Raw genomic sequence first — 20,111 nt, 5'->3', positions numbered from 1 at the left:
TGGTTGAGTCTTTGGTTACTCAGGACAGGGAACAGCAGAAGTATGCACCAAAGGAGGAGAACTGAAAAGCTCTTTTCAAATAATTTCTCCCACAGAGAAAACATTTTCTGCCATATCTTTGCAATGCAGCTCGGTATAGAGATGTCCTATTTATAACTCACAAGTCTCCATCACAAGCAAGCTTCTCAGAGGTAGAAAAGCGAGTATGATTTGAATAGAGCTGTGTATCACAGTTCCATGTTCCCACTCTGGCTATGATTTATAACAAAAGTGTAGCAGCATGGGTCAGTAAGTGACACTCTGAAGCAAAGAAAACTGAACAAGTTTAAGCTTCCTTATGTGTATGAAAGGCAGTTTTTGTTTAAACTTAAAGTTTCAAAAACTGTTTCATGCTCACATCCTACCAGACTAAGCAGCAAGTCTTCCTCATTTTACAACACAGTTTCTGCTAATCAGTTCCTCCTCTAATATTCTTAAACAAGGCATTATGTCAGATAATAGTGAAAAAAAGAAAATATGACTAACCCACTCCCAAGGATACAAATTATGTCAAAATTATAGAATGAAAAGTTTAGATATTTACCATCTGTGAAAAACAAACAAAAAACAAACACTGGAGTTTCCCATAGACAGCAGAAGTGATCTGAGGTTAAAGACGTGCCAGTGAGAATCAGCCCAGGCAGACCAGACAGCAGCTCCTTGGGTGGGAAAGGCAGCGAGAGGAGGCAGACATGCACTCTTCCCATGACTGCTCTCCTAAACCTCAGGCAAAACCTGCTGCATCATTTATTTATTTTTTTTGATGGACTGAGAGAAAACTGGCAACCTTCTCATTTGAAATCTCAGAGACAACTGAAACCAAGGAGGTAAACCTGGTTTTGTGTACACTATATAGGCTGCAGCCAAGCAGTGACATCCAAATGATAGTGGAGCCTAATTTCTTCACCAACATGAATGCACAACAGGGGAGAGAGCAAGGTTCAGAAAATGAAGGGCTGCCATCTCCTATTCATGAAGCTGCCTAGTGAACAGGCATGCTTAATTTTCATCTTTCTCTGGTCCCATGAAACTTTTATTGCTTTCTCATCTGCATTTCAGTTATTATCACCTCCTGCTCTTCTGCGTAGTCACATTCTTTAGAGAGTAGTGCTGCTGGGTTGTTTCAAAGAGGTTTTGTAAATGCTGGTTGTCTGGAAAGGGATTCAAGGGCCCTGACTGGACATGGGGCTTTCCCAGAGCCCTGCTGTAGGCACTGACAGGACTTGCGATGCTCTTCCAGTTTCCTGCTGGTCCGCAGCAACCCTGCTGCTTTGGGCATCATGGTGAAACACCTATTTCTCCTCAATGCAGGTCAAATGTAACTAGTGAGCTACAGTTCGGGGGACAGGCAAGTAAACTGCAGGCAGTCCAGCAACAACTTTTTGGGTTCAAGCTACCACACAACCAAAGGAGTTTTGAAGGAGTCCCTTGCTTGTGTTCATTCACCCTAAACTTATAAAACTAGCGTTGTTAAGAAACTGAGCACATGCTGCATTTACACTTGAAGGTTTCTACTGCTCTGAGAACTGTTCTCCCAATCCCAGAAGCCCCAAGTTGCATGAATAGCTTAAATGATGTTGCTCACATTCTGGTCAGGGAAAAAGAAGAGAAAGACTACGGGGCTTGGAGAGGTGAGGAAATTATACGCTTTCCACCAGCTTTTCCCAGTGGCCACTGCCTACCAAGCTGCAGCCAAGATGCCACCAGGACCTGGGGAAGAGAGCAAGGGCTTTAATAGTATTAAAGAGTATTAAATAGTATTCAGGGTGTTTTCCCTAGCAGCTCTGCAAATCTACTGCCATGATTAGCGGTGGTCAAGTTTTGCTATCTTATTTTCCTACTCAAACAAAAACTGTTTTAATTGAAGAACTATTATATGCCTTCATGTTAAAGCAAACACTGCATGAGAAAATCAGAAAATAAAGACTAGTTCCTCAAACAGAAGAGTCATAAAACAAAGCCATAAAAAGCATCTCTTTCATTTACTTTGTTTGTAGATGATCTAATTTGTATTGCGGGCACAGATTTACCCTGTTCAGATCAAATTTCTATGAATAGAAAAAAAAACTGTAACTGTGATAAACACCCACAATTATAGCACTTGATTTTCTCTTCCATAATCTAGTACAGCTTCAGCCAGTAAACTCTCTCTTCTCAGGAAATGAAATTGTAAACCCCTAATTTTTGCACAACAAAAAATTTTCAGGGTATATGGTGTGCTCCTCTGACTCCCTCATTCTCTCCAATGGTGCTTGAAGCAGACATTGCTACTCATAGAATCATGGAATAGTTTGGGTTGGAAGAACCTTTAAAGGTCACCTAGTCCAACTCCCCTGCAATGAGCAGGCACATCTTCAACTAGATCAGGTTGCTCAAAACCACATCCAACCTGACCTTGAATATTGCCAGGGATGGGGAATCCACCAACTCTTTGGGCAACCTGTGCCAATGTTCCACTACCCTCACTGTAAAATATTTCTTCCTTATATCTAGCCTAAATCGACCCTCTTGCAGCTTAAAGCCTTTATCCCTTGTTCCATCACAATAGGTCCTTGCTAAAAAGTTTGTACCCATCTTTCTTGTAGGCCCCCTTGAAGTAGTGAACAGCTGCAATAAGGTCTTCCCACAGCCTTCTCTTCATCAGGCTGAATAAACCCAAGTCTCTCAGCCCTTCTTCATAGGGAGGTGCTCCATCTGTCTAATCATTTCTGTGGCCCTCCTCTAGACCCACCCCAGTAGGTCCAAGTCTTTCTTTTTATGTGGGACAAATATACAAAATGACTACTATTTCATGTAGCTTAACATTTCCAGGTGAGAGACAGTGATAGAAGAGAAAACCTGCAGATACCCTTCTGAAAGGTTTCTCCTCCTCAGAGGACCTCAGCAAACTGCTCTGTTGAGGACAAGAATAAGCGCTCACTGCATCAACCGTGTTACGGTGTGCTCAGAGCAGGCTGAGCTCCTGGTGGTGTCTAAGAGATGTGCTATAGGTAGGCAGGGAACCATTCTTCTTCTGCAGAAGGAAGAGAAAGCACAGGAGTGAAATAAATTAAGAAAAACAAGCGGGAAGAAGCAGATCAATGGAGTCAAGAGTGTCTGCCTGGTGGGTAGAAAGATCAGGACTGTACTAGTGAAGAGAAGTCCTTGAAAGGCAGACGAAAATAATAATTTTAGCAATAGAGGAATGGGTTGGGTTGGAGAGAACTGGGAAGACTGAAAACTGAAATAGAGTGAGCAAGCAGTGGCCACAATGGCAGAAATCAGAAGCTGTTTGCCGTGAGCAAGCCCCGTGAATACTACTGGTCAAAAAAATGCTTTAATGGCCCTACCAATCCTACTGATTAATGAGATTCTTGAGTGTCATTTTCTATCATTTCTCTAAAAGCAATGGGAATGCCCAGGGAATGAAATGTAGGGTTTCAGAAAGATGAGGTGTAGACTTGTGAGGGTTCTGTTATAATGGGATAAATGCACACCCTATAAAATGTGGAACACCATCATAACAATTCTTCTTTTCATCATGAGCCATACAGTAGGATTTTGGCCTTTGTCTTTCTGTTGTAGAGGAAAGTCTGCACATTTTAATTAAAATGCTGAAGCCAAACTTAAAATCCTGTCTGGGGCTACGCTTGTATGGAAATTGTCTGTGGTCACTCGGTAGGATTCAATAGTTTTTCTTTTCATGTGAAATTTAAATAAGTGAATTGAAATAATCTGCATTTTTCAGAATGTTCAGGGAGTTGAAATAATGAAAGGTGATCATGAATATTTAAATTGAAGAAAAAAATTACATTGAAATAGCCATCAGATTTCTCTTATGATTCGTTAGAAGATACCAATACCATAACAGTATTGTAATTTTTAGAAATGCATTATAGGTTCACAAATTTGCTATTCATAAAATTCATTTATGCCTCTTTTCAAAGGTGCTTTACAAAGGATTTAGAAACCTCTTTAATCTTTGAAAATAACACTGTAGTTTGTGATTAAATATCTCCACAGCATAACTATAAAGATATGCATCTGCATCATAAAATCCAAATCAGAATGTAGCACAAAAAAAAAAGGTCACTGCAAAGTGGTTTTTTTTCCTTGAATTGACAATTTTCATTGCTACTAATGCTTTATGCGATATCCTTCAGGTGACCAGATCACCTTATCCTGTTAAGTTACTTACAGAATCGCACAAAGAGTCCTCAGGAGTGGCACACTTCACAGCAGCCAGAGGTGATGCTGGAATCTACCTTGCAGCAAAAGTTTGTAGTTTTAAGTTTCAATCCAAGGGTGTCAGTGCTCCTTTCATCAAAAAAACTTTGCAATAGCAAGGTTGCAAAAAGGCTGTGCATCGCAGAATAAAATGGATTTGCCTTAGTGGAAGACCTGAATATTAGCTCATAATCACACTTTCATATTTGTTTCTGCTATGTGTTTTAATATTCAAGGTGTCTAAGTATTAGAACAAAATATGACTGCGTCTTATTGATGCTCATACAAAGTCTAATATATGATCAACAGACTTGAAAATTTTATCTGAAATATTATTCAGAAAAGTAATATTTATAAATGTATACCCCTTCAAAGGGCTGCCATTATGCTTCTACGGTCTAGTATCCTGCAATAACTGCAGGAAGCTCAAAGAGTTCCTGTGTTGTTTCAAAGCCTTTTGTTTTTATCATTGCTTAACACTACATAATCAGTCATAATACTTAAAAAAACCACCAAAAACTGACACTCAAAAAATTGAAGGATAGAGGGGTTGGCTTTGCTCTTGAAATAGGTACTTTTTTCCCAATGCTATAGTAAGGAATCTTGTATTTTTGATAATTAGTTACCATACTCTAATTAGATCTTTATGTTGCTGCTCCCTTGTAAAACATCCAAAGACACACTCCCTTTTGACCATGAGATGCAGACCATAGACCAGGAAGTCTTATCAGCAGAGCAGATTCCACAGTACTCTTACTGATGACAAATGTATACCATTTAGGAGCTACATGCATGAATGTAAATTCTCTACAGTATTTCTCTGTCTGCCAGAGATCCAGGCCTAATGAGTGCAGAACCTTTAATCCTAATTAATTATATTTGCAGAGAACTGGGGCACTGATACATGCCAATTATAACTTCTAAAAATGCAACAGGATTTCCACAAATTGTACTTCTTTCAAAACCGATCACTGCAGAAGAAATACTGGTCTCAGCAGGAGTTATGTTCACCGTATCTGGGAGGTAGATACTAATTTACCTTCAAATGCAACAGCCAGTGATTGCTGACCTAAAAGGAGGGACCATTCAACATGGCCAAATTCAAGGTCCTTCATCTGGGTCAGGGCAATCCCAAGCCCAAGTACAGGCTGGGCAGAGAATGAACAGAGCAGCCCTGAGGAGAAGGACTTGGGGGTGTTGGTTGATGAGAAGATCCCCATGACCCATCGTTGTGCACTTAAGCCTAGAAACCAAGCATGTCCTGGGCTGCATCCCTAGCAGTGTGACCAGCAGGTCAAGGGAAGGGATTCTCCCCCTATGCTGCACTCTGGTGAGACCCCCCTGCAGTCCTGTGTACAGCTCTGGGGGCAACAACACAAGAAAGATGTGGACCTGCATGAGAGAGGCCAGATGAGGCCACAGAGATTCTCTGAGGGCTGGAGCAGCTCTGCTCTAGACAGGTTGAGAGAGCGGGGCTGGTTCAGCCTGGAGAAGAGAAGGCCCCGGGAAGACCTTAGAGCAGCTTCTAGTGCCTAAAGGGGCCAGCAAGAAATCTGGAGAGGGGCTTTTGACAAGGGCCTGTAGCAACAGGACAAGGGGCAATGGCTTTAAACTGACGGAGGGGAGATTGAGATGAGACCTTAGGAAAAAATCCTTTACTAAGACCATGGTGAGGCCCTGGCACAGGTTGCCCAGAGAAGCTGCAACTGCTTCGTCACTGGCAGTGTTGAAGGCCCGGATGGACAGGGCTTGGAGCAACCTGCTCTAGTTGAAGGTGTCCCTGCCCATGGCAGGGAGCTGGAACTGGATGAGCTTTAATTTTCCTTCCAACTCAAACCATTCTATGGTTCTATGATCTGTTCACCCATGATACCTGATGCATGGTGCTGATGCACGATTGCAGGACAGCAGCTAGTGTCACACACACTGGAAGGCAAAAAGCAGAGTTAAAGACACACATGAAGGACACTGAAGTAAAGGCACTGCTTCATCTGTTTTCTGCACTCTCATCTATTACACGATCATGGAACAAGAGGCAGAAGGTCTGCCTAACTGCTTCTTCTGTAAAATGACTTAATATCTGATGCTAAGTGGCAGTGAATGAATTTAATTTTGGGGTTGATCACACAACACTGACCAAAGAGTCTAGTATATGGTGTTCTTAAAAGCAGGTAACCTGCAAGCAAGCAGTGTAATTTTATGTCAAGGGGAGACATGGGCTTTCTTTGAAAATGAAGAAGAGCTTTTTATCTGAAAGAAAAAAAAACCAAAAAAACAGGCAACACAGAAGGGATTTTTGAGAATCAGCCTTCACCTTCACACAATGACCATAAAAGCTTCTCCCAAAAGAATAATCATATCTAAACTCCTAGCTATACAAAAAGGCACTTCTCCTTATCACCTTTAGTGCAGTCCCACTTTGCCCTGTTCCTCACCTCAGTAACAAAAACAGCTCAGCTTTTAATCAGTTTGCAAACATAAGGATTCATTTGAGAAGCAAGTGCTTGTGTTCATCTCACTCTATTTGTACCTGATGCCTGATGTCCCATTCCCTTGCCTCAGTTCCCCTGCCCTTGCTCAGCATCCTCCGCAAGGCAACCTTATCTTCACAAAACAGACAAACAGCTCCCTCCAGATGCTGTGCCAATGCAGTGGCTGCAATGCCACTGCTGCAGCAACAAACTGGCAAGTGGGGAAGGAATAAAAGTATAGTTACTGAATGAGCAAATAAATGCTTCTTACAGAAACCAAACACATCACCCTTAGGTCAGAAAATAGCAAGTTGTTTCTGAACTTCTCTCCATCTGGAAGTGCAATTATGCTTGTTAATCTCAAAATGCCTTTGGCAGTTGTCACCTCGTATTTTATGTTATTCTTAAAACTTTTCTAATGGCAAGTACACATGCAGTGAGAAATAATAGCCCTTTGTGTAACAAGCAATACACACATTGTCCAATTCATTCTTACAGTATTTTTCCTCTCTGAGGTTATCAGAGAAAAGATTGAAAACTGAGCCCTCATACCACAGCTTAAATGTATCAGTGAAGTATTCCCTTTTCTCTCCTTCTCCTCTGCCTATTTTTTTTTTCCTTTTTCTAAACCAAAGGAGTGCAGAATGCTAATAGTGACAAGATTATCCCTAAGGAAACCTAGCCTCATCCCAGCATAACATTTATTGGTCTGCTTCCAGGTCACAGCCTGTGTGGTCTTTTCAGGCTCCAGCTAGCCCCCAGACAGTAGTCATGCCCTGCCACGGACTTCTGCTGATGCCATACTAACACAGGGAAGGAGTCAGACCCTGCATAAACAGAAACAAAACAGTGCCTGCCACTGCGTTTTGATGCCTGTTAAAAGTTGTGGGACTAAAGCAAGCAAGGAACGTGCAGACTGAGACAGCTGGAAGCATTGGTAAGAGAAGCTTACTTTGAGACAATGCAGCTGATGTGCTGAAGTGCTTGTCCTCAACAATTTCTCCTTGGTTTAACCAGGAACAGGCAGGGACAGGCTGTATATTGCAGGAAAGAGGGAGTCTTGAGATCTTGTCCTCAGCACTGATCTCTGACTTGCAGACTTCAGAACTCTCATTGTGCTGCATTTTCAGGGAGATGCCAAACCTGTAATGTTACAGCAAAAAAACAACAAACCTCAACAAAACAATTCCAACCCAAAAAAAGCCCAACATGCTCTGAACACGGGTTCAAACACCTCCACCTGGTCTCATGCAAAGATCGACACTGAATCCAAAATGTGTCAAAGCCATCAACTCTAATTTCAGGGGATCACACATAGTGCTTTTCTCCTTTCTTCCTTTTTATTTTTTTAATCTTCTTTTGTAATGTCTGATTGATGAAAAATACTATTAAAATCACAAGTGAACATCTGTCCCAGGTCTGATCCTGGCTTAACTCTGAGGATCTGTTGCCTTTTTTTACAACCTGCCCTGCCACAGTGAAAGCTGGCACCTACCTTCTTCTGCCTCCATGTCCTTCCTCCCTGTTCCGCAATCTGTTTCCAGTGAGAAATGTTATATCAAATCCAACAAGTGTTGCTTGAAGCAAAGGTCACCATTAGTTCTGGATGTGCTAATGCACTTATAATAGTTCTGTATCAACTTCTATATACCAACATTGTATTTCAGAAGATGAGGCATTTACACTTATTCCACCTGGGATTTTTTGCAGGCATTTCAAGTATGCTTTCAGTAGCCTATAGTAGCCCCTATATATTTTTTAAATGCTCAAAGGATTCAAACTTGGAGCTCTCAAGGAAGTTTTACTTCATGATTTTACCTTTAGCCTGTAGATATTATCTGAAATGTAAAATTTTGACCCCCGTCAGTATATCTGTTTCAGTGATTGAAAGAAATTAAAAATCTAAGTCCCAGCATATGCTGTTCGAAGAAAAAACGAAGATCAGACAACACTGGACACCCAGAGCTACTAAATGTTTAAAGAGTGGTAGGCAACTGAGCTCGACTGTGGCATGTGACTGCATGCTGCTTCTTGAACAACAGAAATTCCTCTCCAATGCACAAAGGAAAATAACTAATCGTATATTAAGGTTATGGTATTGTAGGATAAGTGAATATATTCACTTGCAGTTGACTGACAGTCACAGTACACAGTCTATCAGCTGGGAATTTTTGTAGTGATTTTAAAGCAGTGAAGCCATTTATAAGGTATTCCTTTCACTGAGCATGTTTTCATTGGAAAAGCAGGTAACAGGGAAAACTTCCAACGGAAATCAAACTCAATATTTCAAAGCCCTTGAGACCCCGATAAGACCATTGCTCTGCCTGTTCATAATCTCTTACTAAACACAATTGATGGTGCTTTGTCCACATAAAAATAGCACTAAGACTTCATATCTGGAAAAGATCCCTGATGTGCAAGCATGTAAAAGGACTCTTATTTAACTAAGAAAAGAATGAGAGATGGGTGAAAAACGTGGATATTAGGACAGACTAAAAATTGATAAGCACAAAATTTTTACTCTAGTTTTATATTTTCCACATACACTGCACTTGCTGGGCAGATGAATAATTAATTACATGCTTCCCACTCTGGAGTCTTTAGGCCAAATGCTGCTCTCAGTTATCCAGATGTAAATCTACTGAAGTTATCACAGTTATGCCAGCTTCCCTGAGAGAAGAATATGATGCCCTGTTTACAAAATTAAGCTCTGAAAGGTACATATGTGTGTGCATTTTGATTTGCCAATAAAATCATTTGAGTGAGCTAAACTTCTGCAAACTCTCAGAATTTAAATCCAAAGGAGACCTTATAGTTTTGTGTTCATTAAAGATTATGCACTATTTTACAAGAAGGTACTGAAACGTATGATATGGAATGCAATTAAAATGAATAAATTCACAGTTGTTTCGTGTTTTACTCAGTCTTTGTGCCCTGTGTGCATTTAACTGACTGCTCCCCTAGGAGCAAAGAATATATATGCTCCCTTCATCGTACTGGACTATCTTACAAATAACCAATAAATTGCTTCGTGCAACAACTGAGGGAAGAAGACAGACACCATTACTGCTATATCACTGATCAAGCATGATGTCAGGAGAAATCATGAGATTCACCAAAGGCCAGACTGGGAGCGTCAGACATGGAGAGGGAGAGAAATCCAGTTCTCCTGCATTAGCTCTTTAGTAGCACACAAGCCCTTCGTGGGAGATGTATCATCATGCAGGTGAAGGGGGATTGGAAATATATGCCTGTCCTAACTCCCAGGCCAACATACACAAAATTTAAGTCAGAGTGTAACTGTTATCTTATCCATGTAGGCATTCATTTACACCTTTAATTACATCAGTACCTGAGTGTCTGTGGCTTCTTATAGCATGTTTCAAGCCACTGAAGGCAGAACAATTTATAAAGGACCACTGCTTCTTACTCCTGCATGGAAGAATTCAGCACTGCAGGTGAGGTGTTTGCGGAGTGCATTCCAGGAAATAAAAATCACATCAGTCTTTTGATATGAGGATCACCTGCAGGTTTTCACACAGTTTTTATGCTTAAAACAACCCTGTTTAAAAGAAACCTTAAAGGATGGCTGGAGATGAAGGAATTCATTTTTAAACTAGGTATTTGAAAAAGTGAAAGAAGAAACAATTTTTCTCAAAGAAACAAGACACCAATTCCACAATGAATATATCTATATCTTATCATTTATTCCCTTAAAAAAATAATAATATTTCTAGCCTGCCTTGGTAACCTGCAGTAATTCTCCTGCAGGTTATAGAACCATGTTTTTGCTAATAGCAGGAGTTAGCCAGCTGTCAAGAAGCAAGCTTTGTTAACATGTTACTGAAGGTAACATTAGTTACAGGTATTTACTAGTGCTGCCAACCCTCATGCTATTTAGCTCTGAAGAATCTCTGCTTGGACTGAATTAAACATTAGCTGTATAAAGAGTTTACTGACTCACACCCAACTCTTACAGCTTCAATGATACTGGCCAGTGCAAGGAGACAATTGCCAAAGTAATTGCAAATCGTCCAGCCACTACTACATGAACTAGAGCAAGCCCCAAATGAAGCACTACGAAAAATCGGTTTTGATAGGACAGAGAATAACAGTAACAGTTGAGGAGGACTGCAGGCAGTGGGCAAGCCATAAATTCACTAGCAGCACCATGCAGAGATCAGTAACTGAAACAGTGGTATCCAGAGTGTGGCTAATGGGGACAGCCAACTTGATGCACAAAGCACCTTTGTGTGGAAGGCACAACTGTGCTCCCCTATCAAGTGAAAGCTGGTCCCATCATTTGACAAGCTGTAAATTTTTCTAAGATATTTTATCATCCTTCCTTAAAAAAACATTGAGACAGCCTAAAAGAGGAAAAAAACATAACATAACCCAGACTTGAATGTAGCTGCTGATGGTGTAGTCAGTCACTGTCTCCTCACACTTGAGACTGACATCTGTGCACCTGAGGGATGTGTGAGCTGATACTGCGTGTGATACAGGTGGTTCCAGTTCCTCCTGGCTTTAATAACAAAAAATTTTCAAGCTGCACTGTTCATAGAGTCCATCAATGTAGATCACATAAGTAACTCTAGAATTTCATGCATGTACGGGGCAGATGACTAACTACATGCTTCTTAATCTGGAGTCTTTGGGCCATACGATTAGGTGCCTGCTACACTGCTCAACATTTTTCGTTTATTTGAAATACGAACTTTCACATGGAGATGCCTAATGTAATCTGAAATTTTCTAATACAGATGAACAGCAGTCAGACTGTGAGCTGCTCTTCATATACGAAATAACAAATGAAACCCGTCCACGCTTCCTTGCAATGTCCCCCAATTCCTACCTAGCATCTTTCTTCACACCACGATTCTGCACTGAAGACAGCCAAGTGGAATACATATAAGGAAAGCAAGTATTTTGTCTTTGCCTGGGAAAAGATGAACCCATGAGCTATGGATAGGCATAAGAAAAAAAGAATGAACAGATGCCTACTTAGGCTGGAAGAGCTACAGAAGATATAATTTCACAGTTCACAGTTGTGCTCAGTGCAGTGGAACCCTGATCTCTCCATTTCTACAATGCAAATCACTCCCCCAAACACACTTATCAGTGCAGTGCTAACACTAACAACAAGCTGTATTTCTAGAATGGTAGGCTGTCATCATTCCAGGGAAATTTTTGTATCAGGATTGGAAATGTAAAATCTGTAAGAACCACCACCACAAAACCCCCCACCAAACCTAGAAAAAACCAACCCAGGGAACTATAGCTCTCCTCCAAAAGGGAGTAAAACCCCTTCCTATGACAGAATTTTTCATTTTCATATTACTATGCAAGAAGTAATTCAGTCATCTTTACAGAATGCTTTTGAAGAAAAATGGTATAAACAAGTTCCCAATCCTGTTTCTCAGATGAGAAATCACACAGTGTATTCAAAAGGAGGTTTTCAGGCTTCAGTTTAGTGCTTCTTCCTCAGCACAGTGCTGTATTTACAGAGAATTGATAAGCTGAAAACAAATGGGATGCAATACTCTTGATATTTATACAGTACAAAAGGTGAAAACGCCTGATTCTTAGCCTGGGAAACTTGCTTTGTGCAGACACTCCACTGCAGAAGATGCTTTTGCCACATTGCTGCACCGTGAGACAACCAGACATGTGCTTGTGACAAGCAGTTTATATGAATATCAGGCTCACAGGTGCTTCACAGTATTTTTACAGCTTACATCCCAGCCTGTAGCATGGAAAGCTTCTTCCATTGAATTTCAGTGTCTGCACCTGCTCAGCCTCCCATGCTGTTGTATTAGGAGTCAGCTAGATGGTGCTCATGGGGTGGCAGCCAATGTGCAAAGTTAGCACAGGGATTTCTCTCCGGGCTTCTTCCTCCGCCTCCAGCATCCCACACAATACAAGCAACTTGTCAGAAATGAAAAAAACAGGGCCAGGAGGAAGGGGACGAAGGAGGTAGGTGAAAGGAAGCTGCATCTCAGATGCTGTATGAGCACAGATCCTTACACAATCGTGCTGTCTTTTGAAGGCTGGGATGCAAGGATGAAGCTGGGGCTGGTTTCATGGACATGAGGCAGCTCATCCACTCCTACCTGACAGCCTGAAAAGAGCACAGTACTGACAACTTAGGGGAAAACCATGATGTTGGAGAGACCTGACCGTTTGGAAGCTGGTTTTGCTCTGACAAATAACAAACCTTTCTGTAAGCTTCAGCATGATCTGATGGAACATGCCATTAGGAATGTTTGAAGTTAGAATTAATTAGTAGCTTTTAGTAGTCTGTGGAGTTGCCTGGTTTTGCTGGATTAATTGCACGCTGCAGATTACCATGGAAAGACATATTGAGCTAACTCTCAGTAAATACGGGAAAACTCAAAGTGCTCAGGGATGGAAGGCAAAGATTTTGGCTTGGACATATTGCTCAGGGATTCATTGAGTGGCAGAATAGTTATAAATTCTTAAATCTGAAGATCCCACTTGGTCCCTTGGGCTGAAAGGTTTTATGAAAATTTCATTTCAAAATGACAAACCCATATATGCACAGGAATGGCTTCCTAAATAAAACCCGAGATCATTTTTTATTCCTCTTACATCTAAAATGCCCAGAGGCATAGCTCCATAAAAAATTTAAACTTTAACAAAAGCTCCTTTTCATTTAAGGAAAACAAACCATTCTGAAAGCAACAGTTTATATTATTTATTGCGATGTTTACTCAGCAAGGGAGGCTGAGGAGTTAATTCTCAGTGGAAGTGCTGAATTACTTTAGGAACAGAAGCCCAATTAATTAAGGATCATTTCCTATTGATTTCACTGTACTATAGACCAGACTCAAGAGTACCTGCTCTACTCCTATCCAAGATATAAATAATAATAATATAACTGGACCAGTTACTGCTATCTTGATGACCTGTAATTCTCACTGAGGAAACACTTCTAAGCCTTTGATGTGAACACAATAAAAGCTAGAATTCCTCTTGAAAGGCAGAAAACAGGAAAAGCCCAGAAGAGGCACTATGCACACTCCAGATCAAAGACAATAGCCAAAAGTGGCCAGTTTAGAAGGAAGACAAAAGTGGAAATTAATACATTTGTATTAGAAAAATTCAACAGGAAAAGACACAATTTCATGCCTAAAGCTTAGATTTTTTTACTCTACAGAGCACTGAACACAAGCACATTCAGGATACACACTACGACCAGACTTCAAGCCCAGAGCCACCTCACAACTTTATAATGAGCAGAAATCAAGCCCTGGAAATCTCCTTACTTGACCGCTTTGATGAGCATGCTGCATGGCCAGGAAGCATCAGGTCATGGGGTTTCTCTCTAGGTGGGCTTATCCATCCTGGGGACCAGCCGAAGCCCCACACTGCAGCGTTCAGATTTTCACAGCCCCACTGTCAACAGCTTTTCCATATCAAGCAGCAAAGTAATCACTTCTGTTATCCAGGCTTTTGTAAGGTTGTAATGAGATGTGGGGAAAAGTTTTGGCTGTTTGCAAGGAAGTTGTACTGAAAGATAATTGCAGAAAAACGTATTCGGCTCAGTCTGGGAAACGTAGCAATTATTACATGTATTGCCAGAATACTTTATTAAGAAATTCAGAAAGTTCAGCATTCCGTTGGCACAATCGTGTTTATTTATAAACAGTGTACATGAAATCGTGTTGTCTGAGAGACAAATACAGCAGCAAGTTGTCTGACAACAGTTTTCAGATCTGCTTCTATAGAGTCCAATGCCTGGAGGAATTCTGCTTTTGCTTCCTCTTAAAGCTAAGCTCTCCCAGCCTTGTCGCAGTCTGCTGCCTCTCTTGACTTCCTGACTGCTTTCTGCCCTGAAGCCCACACAGCAATATCAAGCCTGTGACCTAGCTTTTGTGTTTGTACTAAGCCACTAAATAGTCCATTGGGCCATAAAGATTCAATTTTTGCAAAAGGTTGCCAGGCTAACTACTAATTACTGCCTTGTACAGCAGCTTCTCCTTCAGCTTTCACTGTCCGCACTGCCTTAACTTTTCACTTAGGCTAAAGAAATGACAGAAAGCACACCCATGAAATTCAGCCACGTTCACAACTCACGGTGTCCATCAATATCACACAGAACAGCAATAACATGGAAAATAAAATACCCTTCTTTACTCAGGCTCTAAGACTGGGCAAGCGACTTGAGCTGAGTCCCTGTATAAGGCTGCCAGTTATGAAAACAATGCATGAAGGCATCAACTTTTAAAAAGATCTCTAAGTACCTTTATTGTCTAAAGGAGAAGGTCAGATCCTACCTTGTTATGGCAAGGAGAAAAGGAAGCAGGGAGCAGTGCTTGGTATGTCTGCAGCCAACATGCAACCAGAGCTGGACGAGGACAGGATGGCTAAAATCAGCCCACTGACTCACCAGGTGAGCATCCTCCAAGGCCTGAGGTCAGGCTACTCAAGAAGCAGCAGATGCATTAGCAAAGCTCCTAGCTCTTCATGGTCAGAAAGCAGTCCTCCAGGGCAGGGCTGCAGGGAGCCGGGCAGGCAGCAGCAGTCTTTGAAAGCCAGTAGAAAGGTGGAAAAGAAGTAGAGAAAAAGGAAGCTCCTGGAGCCCTTGACTTCCGCCCATTAACCTCAGCCTCTTTGTGCTCAGACTCAGCAGGCAGACTCATGATGGGTAATCACAGAAAATGGCCTTTTCATGTCTTCTGCTGGTTACATTTCAGATTTGCTTCGACAGACTTGACTGTGTGAGGCCATTCTTTGCCCTCAGGAACAAAAGGACTCAAGGAAGTGATCAAACCCAGTGGAAAAAAAATAAATAAATAAAAAGCATTGTAAATGCTCACCATTTATTTAAAATGAGATATTATGTGAAAATAATTATTCCAGATCTCAGAATATTTAGTCATGACACTAAATGTGAACATAACATAGGAGGAGCTGGGTTTTTCAGTGTGGAGAAGGAAAGGCTGGGGGGAACCAATTGCTGTCTTCAGCTACCTTTAGGGGGTTGTAAAGAAAGCCAGGCTATTCAGTATCTCATACTGAAAGGATGAGAGGGAGTCATGGCAGGGGCAAGTATAAGTGGATGCAAAGGAAAAAAATCTTCACCATGAAGCTGGTCCACCACTGGACCAAGTGTCCTGAGAGGCTGGGGGACACCTGTTCTTGGAGATTCCCAAAAAAACTTAACTTTTACTCCAGTGTGGGGCTCATAAGCCTCAAATTGAAGTTGAGACAATTTATGCAGGAAGATATGTGCCCTGTTTCTACTGCCACCAACATATTTGTCTTCTATCTTTCCCTTTGTTTTTCCACTGCACCTCAGGGGTCCATGGATACATCAGCATAACTGCAAACACAGCACTCCTCAACCCAGCTTCCTGAGTTAAATATTTACATGTTTTAGCCTATTTTGTGTTTCAGTGTAGGCTGAAAGGATAACACAAAGCCAGGCAAAGCACTTTTCTAACACCCTGGTTAAGAGGGTATCATATGCCTGACTCCAGTGACATGAACACAGGTCTAGAAACAGCTAGATTCAGGGAGACAGTCATAGCTGCAATTTATATTTTGTTATTCTTTCCAACTAGTAGTAAATAGGAACCCCAAAAGGTATCATTTTGGATAGACACAGCAGGAGCTTACTTCACTGAAAGCAAGACAGTAACCTTACCTGCTGACATTCAGTTATCTAACTCCCTCCATATCCCCCATGCACTAGTGGAACAAAGGGAACACAGCATCAGTATGCAAATGCCCTGATACACAGGTGCCCACACTTTGAGCAAGGAACAGGATCCAGAGATACAAATGCACAAACAGAACAGGAGGCCAATGCCGTATGCTCTACCACATTGAAGCCTGACCAGTGAGCACTGGCTGCCTGCAGCAGTGGCCCACCTGCAACACAATCCTAGGTTAGGTAAAGGACAGCACCGTCCCTGCAATCCAGCTCATTCCTCAGTGTTTGCATGGGGATAAAGTCCCAGTCAGGAAAGCAAGTAAAAGGAGGAGGAGGAGGAAAATATAACGGTCTTACAATACCTAAAGGGAACCTACAAGAAATCTGGAGAGGAACTTTTTACAAGAGCTGGTAGGGACAGAACAAGGTGAAATGATTTTAACCTGACAGAGGGGAGATTGAGATGAGACATAAGGAAGAAATTCTTCCCTGTGAGGGTGGTGAGGCACTGGCACAGGTTGCCCAGAGAAGCTGTGGCTGCCCCATCCCTGGCAGTGTTCAAGGCCAGGTTGGATGGGACTTGGAGCAACCTGCTCTAGTGGAAGGTGCTCCTCTCTGTGGCAGTGTATTAGAACTAAGGTCCCTTCCAACCCAAACCATTGTGTGGTTAGTCTATGACTAGTTCTACTTCCTTCTTCCCTTCCCCAAATAAAACATATCAAGGGCAAAAAGAAGTATTTTCTCATTTTAACAGGCTGACAGCCTGAGTCAGCCATGGTCATTTTTCTTCCTGTTACTAGTTCTTTGGTAACATGGAGCCCTGCAACACAGGTGGGGAGCTAGGATCTGTACCTGGAAGAGATACATAAATTTACAAACTCAAAGCCTGCCACAAACCAGTCCCCCGTTCAGTCTGTTACAGATCAGCAGTTTCCCAATGTTTACCCATCCACTCAGCAGCAACTCCCACAGGATCTGTTTCCAGGAGGAAGATGAAACACTGAGGTAGCTGAAGCACTATGGTGTGCTGGCACCTACTCAGACAGCCAGCAAAGAGCCCTGCCTTGCCTCACCACAGAAAATCCTACAAGCTACCAAGTGTAATTTAGGGTATGGTCCATGTTTTGCATTTGTTATTTAAATTGCCCACAAACCCTCATCCTAGAAGAGGACAGACAAATGGTGCCATCCTATTTTATATAAACCACGCCAAGCATGATTTGGAAACTGTCACAACTCTGAGACTTGGTGTAAATACTGCCACAATTTTGGAAGTTCCTGCATCCAAATTCAGTAGTACAGTATGAACTTGCCTCAAATAATAACAACACAGAGCAGCTCCCCCAGGGTGTAGATAATATACGTAATCACCATAGTCTCTGCCTATTCAAGTTAACACTTCTTAACAACAGATGTAATCTTCAAGTGAAACCAAGCTTTTACAAATTGCTGTTAATATGAATCACGCTTAACTTGTCTAAGTATCTCTTCTAAAGAGCTTATGTTTTCCCCAGAGGTATTTAAATTAGGAATTCTTAACCACTAATTGAATGAACTTGGATAACTGAGCAGGTCATCTTCGCTTCTGAAACAGAGGGTGAAGTTCTTTACTCTTCGGACTAAGCGAGGGGAACATATCTGACTTACATTGCATAAAAAACTCATGGTATGGTGAAGTTTTGAAGGGGACTGTTTCAACAAGTCTTCGGGGTGAGGTGTATCAGCTGATGCTTTGAGGCCTCTTCCAACAGCTCAAAGTGGTATGTCACTGCCACAAAACAAGTCTGGCCATTGCATTCACTTTCATTGCTCAGGGATGTGACAAACTAGCAAGGAACTCAGTTCAAGAGCTTGTCAGTTTCAATTTTTTTTTAAGTGCTTTTGGTATATGCTGCATTCAAACATCATTAAGACACTAAAACAATCTGACAAAAGAAAGGGATTTATAAATTGCCTGTTGCACAATTTTGGAACACAGAAAAGCAGGCTCACTGCTTTTAGGCCACCAGCTCATCGTTGCGTGTCAGTGCAGGTGTTGAATTTGGCCTACTATTTTAGAAGTCCTCTAAAGCAACAGACCTTTGCTTCTCCTAAGGATTTTGCAGACATTTCAAAGATGTACTTTAGTATTTTTACACAATGATAATAGTCTAAAAAGTCATTTTGTACTGTTAATTGCAATCTATTTTGGTGCAGTAAATTTAGAAATATACATATTTAACCACACATAATGCTGCCAGAAAACTACTTAATCAGCAGATTAATGCACATTGAAAAGCTGCAAGTAATGGCTCTAATGAAGGGTGGGAAAATCACAGCAATGTGGGGAAATCACACAAAACATCACTAATCCCATAAATGCAGAAAAGGGAAAGATAACAAGCACAATATTAACTTTAAACTCATAATGCTCTATTTTAAATATTAATTGATAGTTTTGTTGCAAAAGCAAGTTTCTCTTCTTTGAACTGAGACTGCTGAGACTACTGAACTCAGTATACTGCGGTATACTGAGGCTTCCAGCTGCAGGTGGACTTTCAATACAGCACAGTCCAATTTCCATGCAATTCAAACTAAAACCCACCCTGTTCTTCCCATCTGAGTGGGGGGACACCCACCACCAGTCCACCAGTTTTCTTCAATATGGAAACTCGATTCCTCCCCCAGATATATTGATAGCTTTCAGTTTTTATTGTATTTTTCTGGATATGTTTCTGGTTTTCCACCTGAAGGGCAAGATACTATAATCAGGAATGGTTGACACTGTATTTTCTTATGTATTTGAAACAAGAGGTGGAAGACTGGACACAAGCAATATGTGTGGTTGTTTCACAAACCCTTTCCGAAAAGTGACCTTCTGGCACCTGTGATGAAGAGATTTGCCAGCAGAAGAATTACTGGGGTTCAAAGATACAGCAGAGAGAGAACAGCAAGCAGAGCTTGCTATCTGAACCACAGCACCACAGCACAGCTGCAGCCAGAGCACAGGTTCTTGCAAAGATAAGCTCTTGCAGGTGAAAAAGGGTTACCTTTTGCTAAGCACTTGAATATCCTGTGCCAGGGCATAGTGGCTTTCCAAGCTTTGTTACAAGACAGGCAAAAAGGATTCACCTTGGAAGAGGTGAAGTAAAACATAAAAGGAGATCTGTCCTTAAAAGGACTATCTTTGCTTTTAAAGTTCCTTCGTTCTCCTTTGGGCTTATGTAAAACAAAACCTGAGAAATGCAAATACTTCCAGTATGCTTGCTTGAAGGGCTGGTGATTGTGCAATAGAAGTTCTTTCCTGACTGTTCAGGACTGCCCCTGGGATCAGGAACCCACTCTGCTGACACCTTAAGCCTCCTGGCTCAGTCAGCAGTAGGAAGTGGGCAACCCAGGGAGAAAACTACTTTGAGAAACTGCAGCAAGCCTGAAGGAGATGCTGTGAGCTTACTGTCCCCCCAGGCCTTGGGCCTGGTGATGGACTTCCTCCTAGACCCAGACCCAACCAGGCCATAAGGGACTGGCAAAACAGCAGCAGGGAACCAGTCAGGCTTTTGCTCTGGCAGACAAGAGGCAAAATGAAAATACATTTCATAGACTCATACAATACCAGGTTGGAAGGAACCTCAAGGATCATCTGGTCCAACCTGTCCTGGCAAAAGCACAGTCTAGAAAAGATGGCCAGTCCTAAAAGTGTCCGACATTGGGGAATCCACCACTTCCCTGAGGAG

The 20,111-nt window shown here is 41.7% G+C and overlaps 1 protein-coding gene across 3 annotated transcripts in view; it reads right to left on the bottom strand.

The window, feature by feature from the left end:
* Positions 1-19,069, bottom strand: part of FSHR (follicle stimulating hormone receptor) — a 247,798-nt gene extending 228,729 nt beyond the window's left edge. The window contains exons 1-2 of one of the 3 annotated variants that reach the window (XM_065679634.1): positions 18,983-19,069; positions 7,669-7,859 (exon numbers count right to left, since the gene is read on the bottom strand). The gene's annotated coding sequence lies outside the window, so the exon portion shown is untranslated. Of the gene's footprint in view, positions 1-7,668; positions 7,860-14,005; positions 14,022-15,129; positions 15,498-18,982 lie in introns of those variants that run through there. The other 2 variants (XM_065679635.1, XM_065679637.1) reach the window with 2 other exon arrangements.
* Positions 19,070-20,111: the final 1,042 nt, after the last annotated feature.

The sequence above is a fragment of the Lathamus discolor genome, chromosome 5 (genome assembly GCF_037157495.1).
Source record: "Lathamus discolor isolate bLatDis1 chromosome 5, bLatDis1.hap1, whole genome shotgun sequence".
NCBI classification, from domain to species: domain Eukaryota; kingdom Metazoa; phylum Chordata; class Aves; order Psittaciformes; family Psittacidae; genus Lathamus; species Lathamus discolor.
Note: the sequence above shows the minus strand (reverse complement) of the source record. Positions and strands in the feature narration are given on the sequence as shown.